This window comes from Lissotriton vulgaris, chromosome 1_1, assembly GCF_964263255.1.
Source record: "Lissotriton vulgaris chromosome 1_1, aLisVul1.2, whole genome shotgun sequence".
NCBI lineage: Eukaryota > Metazoa > Chordata > Amphibia > Caudata > Salamandridae > Lissotriton > Lissotriton vulgaris.
The window spans coordinates 2,123,213,898-2,123,232,243 of NC_141685.1; the positions used below are offsets into that span (position 1 = coordinate 2,123,213,898).

Sequence of the window (18,346 nt, forward strand, 5' to 3'; positions counted from 1 at the left end):
ATATATGTAAGGGCAGACCACGTGAGCAACAGACAGCGCCTGAGAGACAGGAGTCGGGTCTGGAGGATGCTGATTGAATGATTGTCACTTACGATGCTGGACCTTTATCTCCCATTTGTGAACTGGATGTCTTTCTCGGTCACTGCTCATTATGGCAGTTGTTGCGTTAGTTGATGCTGGGTGAGAGATGCGGCGCTGATGTACACTTGTTGCTCTCCCTGGGTTCCATGAGGGGGCTGTATGGCCTTTTTTTTTCTGTGTGACTGATTACTGGAGCCTAAGGGGCGCTGACATTGGACCTCTTCCGGCAACCGCACTTCGGTGCAAGTATGCGCAGCTGACTTCTTCCCCCAATGAGTGTTACCCACAAAGTTGTTGCTCAGGGAGGGGCGGGGGGATGGTCTCGACCTGTTTGGGAGGTTGTAGATGGTGGTGGGTGGTGGCGGGGTGGGCTGCTGAAGTTGTTTATTTTTTATTGTTTCTCTCATATAATGATCAATCCATAATGCTTGAGATGTTGTCTGTGGCGCACGTCGCCTACTTTGCTCCAGTTACAGTTGAATGTGCTTATACTGTCCTACTGTCACTATCTGATAATACTGTTACTTCCCAACTACGATGTCTGCTGACTATGCTCTGTTGACTTGGAACGTGCGTGGGCTTAACTCCCCCAAAAAGGGTCGACAGGTGGCGGCTTACTTGAATAGGCATGACATACGGGTGGCTTTCTTGCAGGAGACGCATCTGGCCTCTAGTACGATATGTGGGGCACTTGGCCGATGGGCGAGCTTTCAGTTTGCTGCTCCTTTTCCTCTTCCGCACGGGGGGTGCTAATTCTGATTAAGAGGGGGGACTGATTTTCAAATGGTACACGCGTATGCTGATAGTGAGGGGCGATGCGTGATGGTGTGTGGGAAGCTATGTGGCACGCTTCTGGTGTTTTTAAACATGTATGGACCTATAGTAGATGATCCGACGTGTGTGACCCGTATGTGTGACCAACTGCGAAGGTGGCCTGAAGCGCCCATATTGTGGGGCGGTGACTTAAACACTTACCTGAATGCGCAGTTAGACAAGTCTAATCCAAATACGCATCGTACCCCCAGAGTAGCTGCAAGTATATTACGAGTCATGGAAGAGTACGGATTGCAAGATGTGTGTAGGGTAAGGAACCCAGACAGACAATAGGGCACACATGCAACACCTATGCATGGTAGCTGGTCTAGATTGGACTATTGGTTGGTGGGAGAGGAGCTGCTGGAGTGGGTGAGGGATGTGGCGCCATTGGCCCGCACGTTGTCAGACCATAATCCGGTGCGGCTGCTCTTAAGAAATCCGGCTGGAGTGCGTCGTCCTTTCACTTGGCGGCTGCGGGCCGAAGCGCTTCTAGATCCCATTTATGATAAAACCGTGCACGATGCCATAGTACAGTACTTCGCGCTCAATAAGGGAACGGTGGACCACGCAGCCACGCTGTGTGGGGCCTTCAAGGTCACTATCAGGGGGACCTGTATCGGAACGACGGCAGGCATCCTTCGTGACATACGATCGCGGCTGCAAGCCTTGGAGTCAGATATACGACCTGGCCATTTTGGCCAAAATTACGGGACTAATTGCGGAGTATAATGAGCAGGCTGAGGAGGAGATTAAGTATGTCTCTCGAAGGCATGTGGCTCGTTGTTATGGCGAGGCGGGTAGGACGCTGGCGTTCAAGATCAAGGCGAGATCGGAGCAGTATCGGATTGATAGGATAGTGGACGATGAGGGCAGGGCGCATCATACCCCGGAGGCCATAACTTACCAATTCTGTGGCTTTTATACATATCTTTATGGCACGCGTGGCGAGCCGTCTACTGAGGACTTAGATGAGTATCTCGATGGCATAGCATGTGCTTGGTTGTCGGATGCGCAACGTAGGTACTTATGTCTTCCTATAGATGAACAGGATGTTAAACTGGCGATAGCAGCGCTTGCTAATGGAAAGGCGCCTGGCCCCGATGGGCTCCCGGTCGAGCTTTATAAGAAGTACGCAGATCTGATCGCGCCACACCTCCTGGAGGTCTATGCAGAGGCGCATGAGGTCGGGATGCTCCCTCCGTCCCTTCGGGAAGCACTCATCGTCACATTGCTTAAAAAAAACAAGCCCCCGGAGCGCTGTGACTCCTATCGCCCGTTGTCACTAATCAACATTGACGCAAAGATCCTGGCAAAAATTATCGCTACTAAACTGCAACCCCTAATGCATGGCCTGGTATTGCCGGATCAGTCGGGCTTTGTCCCTGAGAGATCCACTTCGCATAATTTGCGCACGCTCTTTTCCATGTTCCATGTACTCGAGCCTTCATTGGAAGCCGCGGCAGTGTTGCTCGACGCTGCCAAAGCTTTCGACTCTGTGGAGTGGCGATACATGCACTATGTTCTCAATCGGATGGGATTCCCCCTTCTATTCTTTCAATGGATTACTGTGCTGTACACGGCGCCATCGGCAAGAGTGAGGGTTGGCGGCTTGACGTCTGAACCATTGTGTATAAGGCGGGGACACTCGGCAGAGTTGCCCGCTCTCGCCCATGCTCTTCGCGATAGTTCTGGAACCGCTTGCCTGTGTAGTTCGACAGCGTCATAGAGAGACGGCACTATATTTCAATCATCGTCCGGTTTCAATCTCCCTATATGCAGACGATATGGTGCTGTTTGTGCGTGAACTGTCTCGATTTCTGATGCAGTTGCTGCGTGAGCTGGTGCGATTTGGACATCTCTCAGGACTCCAGATCAATTGGGATAAGTCGCTCATGATTCCGCTCACGGTAGGGACCAGATGTCCTGATCTGGAGTACCCACTGGTGTGGTCTGAGGAACCTGTCAAATATCTCGGGTGTGGGTGCATCGTGATCAGGCAGTTGCTGTCCGGGAGAACTATGGCAGGGCCTGCGCGGACCTGGAGCAAACGATTGAGCGTTGGCTGTTGCCGCTGTCGTTGGCGGATCGTATAGCCCTCATAAAAATGGTGGTACTGCTCCGGTTTTTGTATTTATTTGTAAACGTGCCTATAGTGCTAAATCTGTCCTTCTTCCAGACTCTTCTGGGATATTTGCCTCGACTGGTATGGGGAGGCAAATGTGCGAGAGTTAAGTGGTCCATACGCACCCGGGGGTATGAGGACGGGGGTTTCGCGGCCCCGGATTTTTATGTATATTATCTGAGCGCACAGACCCAGTACCTGTACTACTGGTATAGACCACATGCTTTTACGCCCCATGTCGCGGTGGAGGAGGGTGATGCAGCTCCGGTTCCGTTGCACAGCATGGTTACACATATTTTACGGGGTACCCCTAAATCGGAGATCAATTCAATCGATACCACGATATTGGCATGGCAGCGCATAGGGCGGCTGGCGCGGAAGTTACCACTGTATGCGCCGGACCTGCAATTGGAATGGCATGGGCGGTTGTCGGTCACCGGCGAGGGCCCGTCCATGAGGGTGCTCAAAGAGCGGGAATCACTCACCTTAGAGACGTCTACCCAGGTGGCGTCTTCCTGGATCAGGGGGACCTCGGACACGTGAATAATCAGTCACTCTTGCTTCGCTTCGCGATCCATCGACTGAGAGGAGCACTATGTCACCTTCCCAGAGGAGCCTCCGGTTCTGAAGTCGCTGCAGGCTGTTCTTACAGTACCTAATAATAAACGACTTATCAAAATTGTATAAGATAATTAAAGATGACTCAGTGGTAGGAGACGATAAAAGTTGGGCCAGGTGGAATGCGTGTCTGGACACTGACATCTCGGAAGACAATTGGCGGCACGTTTGTGGGCTGACCGGGTCGTTGAGTATGAATGGTAACCTCAGAATTATTTATTTCAAGTATTTACATCAGATGTATCATACACCGGCACGCCTGTATAAATATGGCCTGCGAGACTCGGCGAGGTGCAATAGATGTGGTCAGGATGATGCGGATTTTTTACACCTGGCGTGGAGCTGCCGACCGGTGGCTGACTTTTGGGAGGCAGTAGTGAGTAGTCTGTGCGAAATGGTTGCTGTGAATATCCCTTGTACGCCGCTGGTGTGCTTCTTTGTTGTGTCCCACACATCAAGGGTATGAACGGCAGGCTGGTACGTTTGGTGCTGCTCATAGCTGCGAGGAGGGTGGCGATGGCATAGGAGAGGAGTAGGCGCCCGGGTTTGAAAGACCGGCTAGCTGACTTAGTGTATTGCCGAGATAGCCTGACTGTGTATGCAGAGGAACTGCCCCTTCGGTCCAGGCCGAGAGACATCTGGGAGCCACTGCGCCTATATTTGCTTGCACACTGAGGGGAGCGCAGATTGAGATGTTGGAGGTGGGACCCTTTCAGTGACACTGGAGCAATTCTAGATTTGGATTCAGCCACTTGGATAGTATTGGGATTGAACTGTCTACCATTATTGTACTGGGATTGAAATGGGGTTTGCTTTATGTTTTTCTCTTTTCTTTTCAATGTCTAATGGGGGGGCTTGTTTTTTGTTGCCTCAGGTATTGGTCCACATATGCAATGTTCATTATGGTAGTTGTGATGTATCTTGCTTACATTGTCCAGCCTTGGATCATCTCTTGGTTTGACGGATTGCAATTGTGTGTCTTAACGTGCGACTTGCAACCTGCTTTATAATATGCTGCAAATGTGGATGTATAACGCCTTTGTTCCTATGTATGGCAATTTATACTGAAAACTTAATTTAAAAAAATTTAAAAAAATATACATCCCGGGCGTTCAAGCTAAGAAGGGGCACCAGACAGGGATGTCCACTGTCCCCGCTGCTGTTTTCCCTTATGCTGGAGCCCCTGGCGGCCTGGATCCGCCAAGATGTGATGGTGCGGGTTTCCGGTGGACACTGGAATGTGAGGACAGAATATACCTCTATGCCGACGATATATTGCTGTACCTTGCTTTCCTATACAAGTCCATACATACCGTTCTCAATATTTTCACAAATTTTGGGAAGTACTCGGGATATGCAATTAACTGGGGTAAGTAAGTCTGTACTTTTCTTGCTACATGTGCAGACGCCACATCTCCCCAAAGACTGCACGCTAGTGGTCGCAGTGGACGGTTTTAAATACCTGGCAATCATTGTTACATCAGATCTGGCCCTCTTTTACAGCCATTATTTGGCAATCCCGCTGGCCAGACTGCAAGCAGACGTTAGACATTGGAGGTCGATGCCTCTGTCTTTGGTGGGCCATGCTGCCCTTTTTAAAATGTTGGCACTCCCACGGTTTTTATATATCCTCCAAAACTGCCCACACCGAATTCCAGATGCGTACTTTGTAGCGGTTGAGGGGGAGGTACACACACTAGCACTTCAGAAACTAACAAAAGGATGGTACGACAGGGGGATAGCGTTGCCTGATTTCAGGCTATACTACTGGGCCTCTCAGTTGATGGTCGTGAATTACTGGATGTCCACTTTGCCAACGGACCCGGCCTATGCCTTGGACAGATACCAGATGGATCGCTCGGGCTATCTGGGCGTCCTGTATTCCCGCACCAAGCGACAGAGATATGTTGGTCCAACACTACACACAATACAAATTTGGCGTTTGGAAAACTCACGACTGGGATGGGCTGGCGTTCTCAACAAGGCAACACCTTTGTGAGACACTCAGAAACTAGGCATGCTTTGCTATCAACCAGGGTTTGATAGGTGGGATATGATAGGCATCTTGGCAGTGAAGGACTTGGTTAAGAAGGGGGCAATACTCAAATTTGAAGATCTTCAAAAGAGCTACCAGATGGCTCCGGGGGAGGTATTTAGATACCTACAAATAAGGCATGCCATACAGGTGGCCTTCCCGAACTGCGGGGACATACCAGAATCGTCCCCAATGGAGGATCACTTACTTGATGACCCACTGCAGTCTAAAGCAATATCCTTGACGTACAAAAAACTTAGTTATAATTTACCAGATAGTTTTGGCAAGCTCAAAGAAAAGTGGGAGAGAGACCTGGGACTGATCAAAGAAGAAGACTGACGGGAGGTTCTTATGTCACCTAGGGAGGCAGCCATCACGCTCAGATTTAGACTGATACAACTCTGGATTCTCCATAGGTCATATATGACGGGGATCACTCTTGCAAAAATAGGGGCGAGACAGGATGAACTATGCTTAAGGGGCTACATGCAGCCGGCTACCTTCTATCACACAATACGGGAGTGCTCGCTGGTACACGGTCTCTGGGAAAGAGCCACGAACCATATGCAGTCGGCATTGGGATAGACCTGACGTCCCACCTGGGCCTGCTAAATATATGGGCGGTCTCGGACCTGACTGAAATTGAACAGCTGGTGATACACGTTGGTTAAAAGAGAACTGGCAAAGGTGGGGTGTGGGGTGGAGCGGCACCACCTGCTGTATCGATATGGCTGAAAGAACTGGATAGATGTATGATTGCGGAGAAGGAGGTGTTTGTAATCAGGGGGTGCCCGAAGAAATGGGATAAAAAATGGTCGAAATGGAACACCTACAGGGGAGAGATTTGTGTGTCACCCATGGTGGAGTTGGAAATGCGTAGAAATGAGGATAGAGACGCAACTCTTTGAAATATCTGTTTTTTTCAACCTCTGTAATGTGCCTGCTGAATTATCTAATCACATATGTTAATGCTGTATACTTGTCTGTCGCAAACCTTTATTAATGAAAAAAATAAAAAAATAATAATAATAATTTAATTATTGCACTATGCGATTTGATTATCAGTAATACCTAGCACTGGCAATGCCGGTAGGTCTGGCTTTAAAGGAATATTGCATGGTAATCTGAAGCATTACAAGTAAATAGCATGGGAATAGATATGTATTTGGGAAGAGGCAAAGAGCTGTAAAAGTTCAGGTGACAGTTGCACTGCCAAGCCAGAATTAAAAATCCATGCAGGTTAATCACTGCCCCCTTCAATCTGTGCTGTTGCCAGAAACATACACCATAAATGACACTTTAATACCATTCCAGTACCATGTGTGTACCTCTGAATGCTCAAGCTTAGACAGCTGGATAAACAAGCAAAATGATCACAGCAAGCACATTTTTGTGTAAGCACACAATTGCTGCCCAATCAAAACATGCACCCCTAGCTCCCACCATGAGGGAGTAACTAACTTGCTTTCGCTTACTAATATAACAAATTCTACTACCCTACCAATAAATCCATGAAATTGTGTCAGTACAAAAAAAGATACATTAAGGAATTTACCCAATTCTGCAGGATTGTACTAGTCTTGGTCGTCTCTGAAAAGCAACATTTACAAAACACGATTATCACTACCCCCGTACAAAGAAACAACACACACAGCAAATATTCTGATATTTTAGCACGATAAAGACAACTCTATATCTTGAATAAAGGACACATCATTATTGCACATTTTGCATTGCTTTTGCACTATTTATAAAACCACTTCTATCACCATTTTCACCAATATCTATAAAATGGAAGAAATCTCCGTAGCTCTTCTCATTTATATGTATTTTATTACTTATCTTTAAATGCCTTTTTTTCGAAGGTTGCACTGTGAAAGAAACCTTCTCCCTTTCGATGAGAAAAAAAACACGCACCAACACAAAATCTTTCTCAGTGCATGACTGCCCTCTACAGGTCACATCTATAAGATAAAAAACACAGCTGAGAAGCACCTTTGACGTGTTAGGAGAGTCTGTTCTTACAAACTACTCCTTACATCGATGAGTGTCAATAGAGAATACCAGCAGAAGTAAAAAAAAAAAAAGTGATCTACTTTTGAAAGAATGTTCATTTCACAGTATTAATACTCATTTCCCGAAACCTTATTCCAAGAAATGTTAAGTCTTAACTCTAAGTTGGATTTTTCGCTACACAACCTTTATGTTAAGGCTACCCGCAGCCAGCTTTTTTAAACGCCAACACCTTCATAAAAGTTTGGTTAATATACTCTTTTCTGTAAGAATTTTTGGCATGAAAATTCAGCATTGCTTCATAAAGCAGACGCTGTCCCGCCATGACTTGCTCTTGCATGTTCCTGAAAAGCACAGCCCTGTGTGCTTTTCCTTCCATGCACTCCACCACCACAGTCTGCGAGCTACAACCACATGGGGGAGGGAGGGGGGACCCCTGCTGTGATAGTGACTCCCGTCCTCAAAAGACAGTAGTGGTAGATGATGGAGCAGGGGAAAGAAACATTTTTGTGTACCCCTTGTAAAGTCATTCTCTCAGAACAGAAACATTTATTAATTGTGTGACGCATGAAAACGAATCAACCAAGTGCACATAGTATAGGGCTGGGCGTAGTTGGCGTAGTGCCATTACGCACACTACGCAGAAATCTGGAAAAAAATGTGTGGAAAAAGATCTCACGTCCTGAGGGTCCGTATGCCCGGGACAGGGGTCCCTCGTGCCTGGGCAGGCTCCCCGATCTCCCCAGCCTGGCTGGGTTGAGAAGCAGGGACCAGCCCCGGGGCCTGGGTTTCGGTCAGGGCCTGGGGTTTGGGAGCCCCCGCCCTGCGGCCTGCCAATTGTCCATCTGCCTGGGAGAAGGGTCCCTGGTGCAGAGCCCCGGAGACCTGCAAGGCTTCATGGGTCCCGGGCAGTCCTCCCCCGGGTGGCTGGGCCCCAGGAGCTCCTGCCGGCCTCCCCATGCCTGAAGCCCAATGTGGGGTTTCAGAGCCCCCCTGAGCCCTGCAGTCCCGGAGCCCTGCAGTCCCGGAGCCCTGCAGCCCCCGAGCCATGAAGCCCTTGGCCAGGAAATCCAGATGAAGGCTCATTTGCCTCCTGGATCCCAGCCAGGGCTCCAGGAGGTCGGGCATGTTCGTGCCTAGGGTCCCCTGAGCCTCACGGTGCCACAGGTTCCCAGAAAGAGAGGTAGCCTTCCTCCGCTTGCTAAGGGCGTGGTCTGCCGGGACACCTCTCCCGGGCTGGCGGTTCTCTGTCAGGGACCAGATGGTGTATGCCCGGACATCACCTCCCCTCCGTTCGGGGGCTCTCTCCTCAGGCCCACGGCGTCGCAAAGTGCCCAGGACGGGCTCCATGGGTCCCGGGCAGTCCTCCACCGGCCCAAGAGCTCCGGTGGTCCTTCCTGTGCCTGAGGCCCAGCCGGGGTCTCCAAACCCTGCTAGGGCAGGCGAGAGCCCTACCGGAAGGGCTCGGGGAAGCAGATGGGAGTCAGTTCGGTCCCGGCCATAAGATCGCACCTTTCACCTCGGCCATCTGGTCGCACGCAATGCTTTCCAATGGGGCGACCAGATGACCGGGCCGGCCTGGAAGTCCTGATGAGGGCTCATTTGCCTCCCGGATCCCAGCCAGGGCTCCAGGGTCCCCTGAGCCTCGTGGTGCGCACGAGTTCCCAGAAAGTGGGGTAACCTTCCTCCGGATTACTGGGGGCATGTCATGCCGGGACACCCCTCCCGGGTTGGTGGTTCTCTGCCGGGGACCAGATGGTCTATGCCCGGACAACACCTCCCCTCCGTCCGGGGGCTACCTCCTCCGGCCCACGGCGTGGCAAAGTGCCCGGGACAGGCTCCATGGGTCCCGGGCAGTCCTCCCCCGGGCGTCCGGGCCCGGAGAGCTCTGGTGGTGCTCCCCGTGCCTGAGGCCCAGCCGGGGTGCTAAGGCAGGCGAGAGCCCTACCCGAGAGGCTCAGCTCAGGGCAGGCAGACGGGAGTCCGTTCGGTCTCCCGTCCGTTCGGTCCCGGCCAGGAAGTCCTGATGAGGGCTCATTTGCCTCCCGGATCCCAGCGAGGGCTCCAGGAGGTCGGGTACTTTCGCGCCTTGGGTCCCCTCTGTCACCTGTGTACACGGATTACAAGAAAGGGGGGTAATTTTCCTCCGGATTACTAAGGTGAGGGTCCGTCAGACCTCGTGGAGTCCTGCGATTTTGAAACAGGGGAAGGCAGAACCCGGGCCCACCTGCGGGGGCCCCAAGGGGCCCGGGTACTCACCTGCCTCTCAGCCCCTTGCCGATGGTCCTTTTTCTCAGAGTTTGCTCAGGCAGTCCTCCGTGAGGACGGGCGATGCTGAGACGGGGGAAGGCAGCACCCGGACCTACCCGCTGGTACTCACCTGCCTCTCATCTCAGCCCATTCCCGTTTGGTCCTTTTTCTCAGAGGATTTTTCCTCAGTCAGACCGCCGTGAGGTCCGGCGATGCGGAGATGGGGAAAGGCGGCACCCGGGCCCACCCGCCGGGGCCCACAGGGGCCCAGGTACGCACCTCCCTCTCAGCCCCTTGCTGATGGTCCTTTTTCTCCAGAGTTTGCTCAGGCAGACCTCCATGAGTTCCGGCAATGCGGAGACGGGGGTAGGCAGTACCCGGGCCTGACCGCCGGGGCCCGGGTACACACCTGCCTCTCAGCCCCTTCCCGTTGGTCCTTTTTCTCTGAGCTTTTCCTCAGTTAGACCTTCGTGAGGTCCGGCGATGCTGAGACGGGGGAAGGTGGCACCCGGGCCTGCACCTGCCTCTCGGCCCCTTCCCGATGTTCCTTTGTCTCTGGGTCTGCTTGCCCTGGGAGCAGGCAGGCAGGGGATGCTAAGCCAGTATACCCCCTGCCCAGGGTGGCCGGCCAGGGGATGCCCCAGCTGTACTCTGATCGATTGGGCACTCTAGGTCAGTTTAGGGATGGACTGCTTGGCCAGCCTCGGCTGTTCGAGCAAAGAGCTTCCTCCCCGCATGGACCGTCCGACTCAAGGGCCGGCCGCCTGGCGGGAGGCCCGTTACCCAGCAGAGCGAAGGCTGTGTGGCCCTGGCAGCTCGTGCCCCCCAGAGGTCTGACCCAAGCAGAAGGGGACAGTGGTGCCAGGCCCTTGGATGCTGCTGCCCAGCAGGTCTGTAGGCCCCGCGTGCCACACCGTCACCCCTCTCTGCCCAGCACATTTCCACAGAAGCTCGGAACAACGGTTCCGAGGGGTGCGCCGCCAGGCCCCAGCACTCTTGCATATTGCTCAGGCTGCGCCTCGATCCGCCTCTCCCGCCCGGGGAGACGGCTGGGCCTGCTAGTGTCCATGCGACCGCACCTCTCCACACCCCTCCAGTGAGCCCTCCTGCCCAGGCTGGTGGGCTCCTTCCCCTGGCAGGATCCAGAGACATGGAGAGGTGTGCGAAGGTTGCCGGTTGGGGAGATGGGCACACGCCCCCCCACCCGTCAGCAGGTGCGGCTACCTGGTTTATATCCTGCCAGTAGCATATGCGGGTCTCAAAGATTACGCCATGCACATGTAAGTACACACAGGCGGTACAGTGAAACTGCGAATGGCTCATTAAATCCGTTATGGTTCCTTTGATCGCTCCATCCGTTACTTGGATAACTGTGGTAATTCTAGAGCTAATACATGCAGACAAGCGCTGACCTCCTGGGAGCAAGACCAATCGAGCTCGCCAGGCCGCTTTGGTGACTCTAGATAACCTCGGGCCGATCGCACGTCCCCGTGACGGCGACGATACTGCCCTATCAACTTTTGATGGTACTTTCTGTGCCTACCATGGTGACAACCGGTAACAGGGAATCAGGGTTCGATTCCGGAGAGGGAACTTGAGAAACGGCTGCCACATCCAAGGAAGGCAGCAGGCGCGCAAATTACCCACTCCTGAGTCTGGGAGGTTGTGACGAAAAATAACAATACAGGACTCTTTCGAGGCTCTGTAATTGGAATGAGTACACTTTAAATCCTTTAACGAGGATCCATTGGAGGGCAAGTCTGGTGCCAGCAGCCGCGGTAATTCCAGTTCCAATAGTGTATCTTAAAGTTGCTGTAGTTAAAAAAGCTTGTAGTTGAATCTTAGGATCGAACTGGCGGTCCGCCGCAATGCGAGCTACCGCCTGTCCCAGCCCCTGCCTCTTGGCGCCCCCTTGATGCTCTTGACTGAGTGCCCTGGGGGTCCGAAGCGTTTACTTTGAAAATTTAGAGTGTTCAAAGCAGGCCGGTCGCCTGAATACTTCAGCTAGGAATAATGGAAAAGGACTCCGGTTCTATTCTGTTGGTTTTCGGAACTGGGGCCATGATTAAGAGGGACTGCCGGGGGCATTCGTATTGTGCTGCTAGAGGTAAAATTCTTGGACCGGCGCAAGACGAACCAAAGCGAAAGCATTTGCCAAGAATGTTTTCCTTAATCAAGAAAGAAAGTCAGAGGTTCAAAGACTATCAGATACCGTCGTAGTTCCGACCATAAATGATGCAGACTAGCGATCCGGTGGCATTATTCCCATTGAAGCGCCGAGCAGTGTCCGGGACACCAAAGTCTTTGGGTTCTCGGGGGAGTATGGTTGCAAATCTGAAACTTAAAGGAATTGACAGAAGGGCACCACCAAGAGTGGAGCCTGCCGCTTTTTTTTTATTTATGTATTTTTTTTTTCAGCTAAAGTCGCTGGCTGCAACATTATTTATTATTATTATTTTTTTAATTAGACCTTTATTGTATATATCCAAGATTACACAGCGTATGGCCTACAACCCCAGGGGCCGGCCGCTGCAGATAACCATCATAGGACAACGCTTTCGAGTTTACACAGCCCATCAGCCGACAACCCGGGGGTCCGGCGGCCTTGCTCAGAGATTATCGTACACATCTCGCTGCATTACACCGTATATCCCGTAGGTCCGTATTTTCTAAGGAGATTAAACTGCTAAAGTAAATAAATCAACTAACATAAAACAAACCCTGAGGCAGACACTTTAGTTAGACTCGTCCTGTCGTATTTTAATGAAAGGTCTCTGTGGGTGAGCAGGAGATATCAAGTTGCATCTAACACACTCAGGGGGACCACACCTCCCGCTACCGTGAGATCAAGATACCAGTCTCGCCACCCCCCCGACTGTGTATCATCTGTGGTGGCTGTCACTCACTCAATGCCAATCTGCTATACCCACATAGATCTCATTCCTCCTCCTCCTCCCCAGATGATGACGGTTCGTCTTCCTGTAGGGGTGCACAGATTTCCCCCGAATACATTCCATTTAGTCCATATTTTGTTCCATTTGCGGGGGCAGGCTCTCGCTGTGTACACTGCCCTTTCCGTGATCATCACTCTGTCCATATTCGTACACCAGTGTGCCAGCGTGGGAGCCACTGACGCGCCCCATTGCTGAGCTATATCTCGTTTTGCTATTAACATGCCTATCGTGGCCCATGTTTGCCCCGGTCTGGTGAGATCGTTCGGTTCCCACACATTCAGCAGGCATCTAAGTGGCTCAGGTACGAGGGATTGCCTCAGTGTCTGGGAGATAGTGCGCATTATTCGTCTCCAGAATTCCATTATATGGGGACATTCCCAAATGGTGTGCAAAAAGGTTCCCTCATCGCCACGCAGACAGTATGGATGTTGAGCCCGTTTTATAGTGTGTAGTGTCGTTCTTGTGTAGTATACCCTGTGGAGGATTTTAAGCTGCACTAGACGAGTTTAGCCGATATGCCCACCTCCTTCGGAGAGGCCAGTGCCTCATTCCATTCGGAGTCATCCATTTCCCCCACCTCCGCCACCCATTTACCTTTCAGTTTTACGGTAGGGTCTGGTAGGTTGTTAAGCAACTTACGATAAATTAATGATGTGGCCCTTTGCTGCATGTATTCTGTGAGGAGGCGGTCTTCCAGAGGAGATGCCTCAGGGACCTCCGCGTCAGGTGGAAGGACAGTAAGCAGTGCGTGTCGAATCTGCACATATCTGTATGATTCTGTCACCCTTAACTCATACTGTTGTTGTAACTCCGTGAAGGGTATCACTGTGCCTTTGTCCCACAGATCTCCCACCTTTGAAATCCCAATGTCGTCCCACTGTGTGAATTCCTTACAGTGCCTCAGACTCCCCAACGCTTTAGTGTACCACAGTGGGGTGAGCTTAGTGATTTTCCCCTTCCACCCTAGTTTAGCCAGCGCCGTGTGCCACAGTGCGGGTGTAAGCCTAGTGGGCCCTACCAATTTGGTGACAAGGCATTTATCGTAAAGGGGTGCCAGTATACTGTTAGTACCCAGCTGCATCCTGTCGGCCTTGTAGGCCGGGTCATCTTGGGAGACGTGCAGCCATTGGTTGATGGGTCTCAGTTGGGCCGCCCAGTAGTAAAGCTGCAGGTTCGGCAGCGCTATCCCCCCATCGTACCAACTCCTATTCAATTTGGCCTGCGCTATGCGTGCTGGGGAGGTTACTCCATAGCAGATTGGACACCAGCACCGATACCCGCCGGAAGTATCCGGGAGGCACCGGGTATGGTGTGTTGTCAAGGACATACAGAAATCTTGGCAGCGACATCATTTTGTAGAGCGCCGCTCTGCCCAGCAATGTCAGGGGCAGAGTCGCCCAAAATTTAACGTCATGTTTCAGTCGCTCTAACGGTGGTGTCAAGTTTTTATCAAAGAATTCTGCCGGGTCGCGCAAAACATGAATGCCAAGGTATTTGAAGGAGGATACCGCGATCCGTAAAGGACAATCAGCCGCAAGCACGGGAGGTGGCCCTCGCAGCACATACAGTTCAGACTTTGCCCAATGTATAGTGTAGCCTGAGACCTCCCCGTGTGCATTGCACAGTGCCAACAGTTCCGGAATGCCGTTATCCGGGTCTGAAAGGTAGACGAGCATGTCGTCTGCGTAGCGCGAGAGGCGTTCCTCCCACCCCTCCGTCCAGGTGATCCCTCTCAGCCGAGGAGTCAAGCGTATTTGAATTGCTAGAGGTTCTAGCGATATCGCAAAGAGCAACGGAGACAGGGGGCATCCTTGCCTGGTGCCCCGGGCTAAGGGAAAAACAGGTGAAAGGTGACCGTTCGCCACAACCTGTGCCACGGGGTTGGTATACAATAGTCGGACCCAAGCTATGAATTTAGGGCCAACCCCATACGTGACAAAACCTCGAAGAGGTATTGCCATTCTACCAAGTCAAAAGCTATCTTAGCGTCGAGTGCCAAAATGACCGCTGGGCTTGTGTGCGATTGTGCCTTGGCCAACACCCCATGCACCCTTTGCAAATTAAGGGCTGTATTTCTGTGGGGCATAAAGCCCGATTGGTCTGGGTGTATCAGCTGAGCGAGGTGAGAGAGGAGCCTGTTGGCTAAGAGTTTTGCCAGAATTTTAATCTCCGTGTTGAGAAGGGAGATGGGGCGGTAGGACGCACATTCCGCCGGAGGCTTTCCGGGCTTGGGGATCGCCACGATAGTGGCCGTCCGTTGATCTAACGGGAGTTCCGCCTTGCTCAAACTCTCAGTAAACATGACCATTAGGGGCCCACTAAGATGGGCAGACATAGATTGGTACCATTCAATCGGGATGCCATTAGGCCCCAGAGTTTTCCCTGATTTCACCGCGTGTATGGCTTGTTTGACTTCTTCGACCGCAACGTCTGCCTCCAACTCTGTGACTGCCTCCGGTGTCAGCGTTTGTACGGTGATGTGGCTGAGCGACGCTCGCGCCGATTCCGCCGACACTGTTCTCTCCGGAGTATATACCGCCTTGAAATGTTCTGCCAGGGCCCTTACTAACTCCTCTGGGCGTGTCAGCGCCAATCCCTCCTTATTGTATATCTGTTGTATCCCTTTAGCGATTCCCCGTCTTTTGTCCAGCCAGGCCAACATCCTCCCTGCCTTATCGCCTAGGTCATAGACTCTATGCGCAGTAGCTGTGAATTGCTCGGCAGTCTGGTGTTGTAGGTGTTCCTTATACTGTTGTTGACGTAGAAGCAATGTGTGTGACGTTGCTGACGTCGGGTCTGCCGTATGGGCTTCGTTTGCGTCCTGCAATGCTAGTTCCTGCCGCTCATTTTAACTTAACAGAGGAAACCTCACCCGGCCCAGACACGGAAAGGATTGACAGATTGATAGCTCTTTCTCGATTCTGTGGATGGTGTTGCATGACCGTTCTTAATTGGTGGAGGGATTTGTCTGGTTAATTCCGATAACGAACGAGACACTTCCATGCTAACTAGTTATGCGACCCCCAGCAGTCGGCGTCCAACTTCTTACAGGGACATGTGGCGATCAGCGACACGAGATCGAGCAATAACAGGTCTGTGATGCCCTTCAAGGTACGGGGCTGCACGCGCGCTACACTGAACGGATCAGCATGTGTGTACTCTTCACCGACAATTGCGGGGAACCCACTGAACCCCGTTCGTGATAGCGATTGGGGATTGCAATTATTTCCTATGAACGAGGAATTCCCAGTAAGTGCGAGTCAAAAGCTTGCGTTGATTAAGTCCCTGCCATTTGTACACACCACCCATCGCTACTACCGATTGGATGGTTTAGTGAGGTCCTTGGATGGGCACCGCCGGGGTCGGCAACGGCCCTGGCGGAGCGCTGAGAAGACCATCAAACTTGACTATCTAGAGCAGTGGTTCCCAAACCTTTGACTCCTGAGGACCCCCATTGAGTCACCACTGGAAGCCGGGGACCCCCAAGCAATCTGTATTATTTAAATTTCAAACATTAAAACAGTAATTAAAAAAAATAAACACAGGTGTGCACACAAAGCAAAGGATTTTAGTATTTTATATTGAAAGAATCTGCAAAAAAAAAAAAACTTTATTGGGAAGGTTGGTGCTGCATCTCCATGACTAACTTAAATGGTTGTTTTTTTTTTGCAGGATGAGGCTCCTGTTCCTGCCAGGGTCAGACTGGAAACCCAAAGCAGTCCTGGCAAATGTTATTTTCAGACCAGTCCCCATACGATGCACACCAAGGACCTAATTTATGAAAAGTGACGCATCACTGCGTGAAAACAGTGATGCATCACTTTTCATTACGTCCTCCTTGCGACACCAATGATGCTTCATATTTACAGTGTGACGCATCATGTCGAAAGGAGTTAGATACATCAGTATTGCTGACATATCTGTAGGCGCAAAAATTACGCCTTGCTGGAGAGACTCACAAAAGTGACTCAACTCCATCAATGGGTAATTTCACATGGTCAAGTCACATTTTATATATGCCTGGGTCAGTCTTACGCCTGCTGTGAGGCAGGCGTACGATATTGACGCATTTGCGTCTTGGAAGTGATGGAGTGAAATCTCATAGATTTCACTGCAACACTTCTATGAGGCTTACTTGCGTCAGAACACCCATCCTGCATACATTATACCTGACGCAGGTATAATGTGGCGCAGGGGTTTACAAAGTGACGCATCTACCTAGATGCATCACTTTGTAAATACGATGCAACATGGCGCATTTTGTACGCTGCTGGTGCGTCACAAAAAGTGATGCATCAGCGGCACAAAAGGGACGCAAGGGCTCATAAATAAGCCTCCAAGTGCAGTAGGTGAGCCTAACCACTACAAAGGGGGCTTTGGGGGGCTCTCCCCCCCAAGAAAATGTAGGAAACAATAGTGCATTCTACAACACATTCATCATTATATATTGAATTGTATTAGCTTTTAAAGATAGTAAATGATGACCTTACTATACAACAGGATACGACAATCTTTTTGGAGTTCTTCAATGATTCCCTTATTATCACCCTCCAAAGTGCCTCTCATCTCTCCATAGTCCCTCTGTTACATGTATTTCATTTGTTTCATTTATAGCATCTCTCATACCGTTATAGGATGTCAGAGCACTTTACAATACACACATATAGGGGCAGATTTACAAGCCCCTTGCTCAACCAGTGCGTCATAAAAAGTGACGCTCTGGCGGCGCATTTTAGTGCCTATTATTTACAAAGACAGGAAAAACACCCTGCTTAACTTTTCCTGTTCTTGCAAATATGGCCCCTTTGTGTGAAAGTTGCATTCCATGGGTTTTGCTGTGAGTGTTCCCACGCAACACCCATGAAACCAGACACATTTCCAGATTTACAAGAAATCGCAAATCTGGAAATGTGCCTGAATGCTACGCCTCTCCAGGGGAGGCATAGTGAGGCGCAACGAGGAGAAATGTATTAATTTCTCCAAGTTTTTTTCCTCTTTCTGTGCGTGCTGCATTCTGCAGCACGCATAGAAAGATGAAATCCCCTCTGGTGATTGTTTATGGGCAGAAAGGGAAGCTTTACTGTACATAAAAAATCTCCCAACAACGCAGGCATCCTTGCACCATGGTGCAAGAATGCCTGTGCCGGCGCATGGTAGCAGTTTGTGCACCAGCGCAGGGGGAGCACAGAGATGCAACATATTGTTGTAAATATTTTGCATCCCTGTGCTTTGAAAGTGACTAAGTGCGGTGCAGCCAAATGGCTTGTAGCACTCACTGAGTCACTTCCTTGTAAATCTGCACAATCGAGAAAATTAATCATACATTCGTGTAAAGAACATTTTACATAAGGCAAGGGTGACTACAAGTTGTAGGATTCACATGTCATTCATACTGGTATAAGCTAAATGTCCAGGTAGGAATCATTAACAACAACAACTTTGCATTTATATATGTCA

The 18,346-nt window shown here is 50.8% G+C and overlaps 1 protein-coding gene and 1 pseudogene across 2 annotated transcripts in view; one reads left to right on the plus strand and one right to left on the minus strand.

Annotated features, from left to right (window-relative positions):
• The window catches only part of LOC147751698 (NAD-dependent protein deacetylase sirtuin-3-like), a 357,410-nt gene that overhangs the window by 187,883 nt on the left and 151,181 nt on the right, over positions 1-18,346 (minus strand). The gene's annotated exons all lie outside the window — the stretch shown is intronic.
• Positions 11,160-12,249, plus strand: LOC147751699 (18S ribosomal RNA; annotated as a pseudogene).